Here is a 3,774-nt window from a genome sequence, read left to right on the forward strand (position 1 = left end):
GTATGTATGTGTATACACACACACACACACACACACACACACACACACACACACACACACACAATGTATCACATCTTTTTTATCCATTCATCTGTTGATGGATGCTTAGGTTGCTTCTGTATCTTGGCTATTGTAAATAATGCTGCTATGAACATTGGGATGCATGTATCTTTTCGAATTAGTGGTTTCATTTTCTTCGGATATATACCCAGATTTCTTGATCTTAGAGAAGGGTAGAAGTTCCCAGATGCCAGGCTGGGTGGTGGGGCCAGGAAAGGCAACACAAGCGTGTCTGGTCAAGAGGGATGACAGGAGCATCTGCAGAGTTCAGAAGTGGCCCGATAGGAAGGTCAGAGGTTCTGGGCAGCCACTGAAGGATGCTAGGCAGGCAAGAGGCATGATCAGAGAGGGCTGTTTCAGAAAGATCCTGGTGATTACACTCTGATGGATGGTGGATTCGTTTCCTAGGGCTGCTATGACAAATATGGTGTCTGAAAACAAGAGGAATTTATTCTCTCACAGTTCTCATATCAAAGTACGGGTAGGGCCATGCTCCCTCCAGAGGCTGTAGGGGCGAATCCTTCTATATTGTCTTCCAGCTCCTGGGGCCCCCAGGCGTTCTTTGGTTTATGGCAACATCACTCCAATCACTGCCTCTGTCTTCACATGGCCTTCGTCCCTGTGTCTTTGGGGCACTTCCCCTTTTATAAGGACACTAGCTATTGGATTTAGAATCCACCCTAAATCCAGGTTGATTTCATCTAGAGATCTTTAGTTACTTCATCTACAAAGACCCAATTTCCAAGTAAGGTCACACTCTGAGGTTCCAAGAAGACACGAATTTGGGGGCACACTAGTCAATCTACTACAGATGGGAAGAGGTTGGAAGAGATTCAGATAATCAGATTCTAGAAGGACCTGGGAAGATATTATAGGGAGGCACCTACAAGGGGAGGGAGTGAGAGCTTGGGTAGGCAGGTTTCAATAAGAGTGTGTTTAAGCAGAATGAGGGAGGAAAGTTTAAAAAGAAGGATGAACGCTTATTGATTAGAAATACAATCTTCACAAAATTTGCTGTCTACACATCTAGGTGTTTTCTGTCATTTAAGTCCTAGCTCATATGCCACTCTCTCTAACACTTTTTATCCCTCACTTTATGGCTAGTGCTGTGCTAAGAGTGTTGCTAGCATTATTTCATTTAAGTCTTAAACATTCTTCAGAAACAGGTACTATTGTGATCACCCACCCCTCTTTAAAGATGAAAACACCGAGTCTTGGAGAGGTCAGGTGACTTGCCAGGAAAGAAATGTTGTAACTGGGATTTGAACCGGGCAACGGCACTCCAAAGCCACGGCTCCCAAATACTCACACATCACGTGTTCCCACTGCCACCCCTACCCCCCAATGGTAAATTTAGTCTTCCTCTCTTTGAACCCTCATGCCATGTGCTCTGTAGTTCTCTTTGGGCCTTTGTCAATTTCTAGCTAGTTTATTTTTATATATAGATTTGTGTACATGTCCTGAGGGCAGGATCTGGACCCGTTTCACTTTTGCCTGGTGCCCCCAGTGTCTTACACCTTGCATTGCACAAACATCATATTCATGAGTGTCCACTGAATAAAGGAAGAGTAATAATCCAGAATACAATTAGGTGTCCTGCCTGTGTGAGAGAGAGACAAGGAAACATACAGTTATTGAACAGTATGTTGTGTGCCAGGTAGAGGTGAGCATAAGGACCTTGAGGTGTGCCTAAGAGGGGGGCACTTACCTCAGACTTGCTGGGGAGGGAGAGGGTAGGTTCAGAGACGGGCAGATTCCTGGGCCCTGAGGCCTGAGCTGCACCTGGAGGGGTGGGTAGAGGTGGCCCTGCACGGTTCCAGGCAGACAGAGCAGGGTCTGTTTGGAGCCCTGCATGTGGCTCAGAAGGCGGTGGAGGGAAGGATGGTGGCCAGAGATCAGCTCGGTCGGGTAGGCAACGGCAAGACCATCAGAATGTTTTGTGCTGTGCTGAGGAGTTTGACCTTTATTTAGAGGAAAGGATGGAAAGACTTTAAAGAGTGGAAGAGTCAAAGGATCAAACTCAAGTGTTGGTGAGAGCTCTCAGGCATCCTCATGGTGGAAGATAGGCTAAAAGGGGTTGAGACTGGAGGAAGGAGGGTCAGTTGAGAGCCAGCTGTGTATCTAGGAGGAGAGCATGGGCAGTGAGAAGCCAGGGGTGACAGCCCTGGTGTAGAGAGGGGACGAGAAGTGGTGACCAGGGACTTCCCCGGTGGTCCAGTGGTTAAGACTCTGCACTCCCAATGCAGGAGGCCCAGGTTCGATCCCTAGTCAGGGAACTAGATCCCACACGCCACAGCAGCGATCACACACACAACGAAGATCCCACATGCCGCAACTAAGACCCAGCGCAGCCAAATAAATAGATTTTTTTTTAATTAAAAAAAATAAAGTGGTGACCATTAGAAGGTGGGATCAAAAGAACTTGGTGGCAGAAGTGGGAGTGGGCCTGGAAGGGTTCTCAGAGCAAAAACACATCAAAGTAACTGAAAGCCCATTCAAACATCAGCGAATTCATTGTTTCAAACAGCAACTTTGTGTAAATCTATTTTAGAAAGATTTCTGTGAAAAGATGAGAACACAAACTAGTTCTTTCCAATGTCCAAGCACTCTTGTGAAGTCGTGTCTTGCTATCTAATTAACAACTTGTAATGATTTTATCTTGGCCATGACCTTGCATGCCTATCCTGTTTCATCAGCCATGTCTCCATAAGGCTTTAGCTTAATTGAAGGGTATAGGATTTGAGTTTTTCTCACTGAGCCTCGAGGTCTCAGGAAAATCAAGGATCGTAGCTAAATATCAGTTTCTGTGTCTCTGAACGTTTCAAATATAACTATGTTGGCTCTGTCTATCCAGACAAAACCACTGACTATGGGAAGGATGTGGAAGGCAAAAAATGACAACCGCACAAACTGTCTATGCGAGTTTCATGTTAACCCAAGTAATATGTTGTGGTACATATAAGTGACACTGTATCATATTATAAGCATCCTTTTAGGTAATGTTTGTCATTTTTTCTCCTTTCCATATGTGAGTAAAAGCTGGGAGAGATGGTAGCAGGATTCCCACATTGTCAGGTTATGACTGTCCAAACACTACTAATTTTTATGGGACTGCAAGAAGTGTGACAAATGACATTGTTGCTACATATGTGCAAGTCACTATGAAAAAAAAATGTGGGGGTGGGGAAAAGGAGGGGTCAAGACTGACTTATGATGTGGGCCTCAGGGGAGCAGCATTTGGGAGAAAGGGAGTTAATGCTTTGGCTTGGGGCTTGGTGAGCTTGCAGCTCTGTGTGCAGTTGTCGGAGGGGCTGGGTTTTGCATCCTGGGCTCCCTGAATTGGAGGAGCTGTCTGAATAGTAGGAGGCCTGCACTCTGAAAGAATGAATTTTAGAGTTGGGGGCAGTTTTGGAAATCACCGATTTGGGAAGACCTTAAACAAAACACAAAAGCTATACCTTGAAGGGAAACACTTGGCACATTTGACTTATCAGTGTTGAAAGCTTCTGTTCAAGAAAAATAAAATATAAGCAAAGAAGAGAGACTTTTTTCCCCAGAGAGAGTCTGGGAGAGACTACTTGTAGTACATACTCGTGTAATTGTCAAGGTATTTATGTACTGTTCAATGGGGATAAGGGACACATTCGTATATTGTGATACAAATGAGCAAAGGAAATGAAAAAGCAATTCTCAGAGGAAATAAAGAGTCAATGA

At 44.8% G+C, this 3,774-nt stretch overlaps 1 non-coding gene across 1 annotated transcript; it reads left to right on the plus strand.

Annotated features, from left to right (window-relative positions):
- The first annotated feature begins 2,263 nt into the window (after positions 1-2,263).
- Positions 2,264-2,336, plus strand: TRNAG-CCC (transfer RNA glycine (anticodon CCC)). Its single transcript has one exon. It is a non-coding gene; the product is annotated as a tRNA-Gly (tRNA).
- The last annotated feature ends 1,438 nt before the right edge of the window (positions 2,337-3,774 follow it).

The sequence above is a fragment of the Lipotes vexillifer genome, unplaced genomic scaffold (genome assembly GCF_000442215.2).
Source record: "Lipotes vexillifer unplaced genomic scaffold, Lipotes_vexillifer_v1.1 scaffold1359, whole genome shotgun sequence".
In the NCBI taxonomy this organism is placed as follows: domain Eukaryota; kingdom Metazoa; phylum Chordata; class Mammalia; order Artiodactyla; family Lipotidae; genus Lipotes; species Lipotes vexillifer.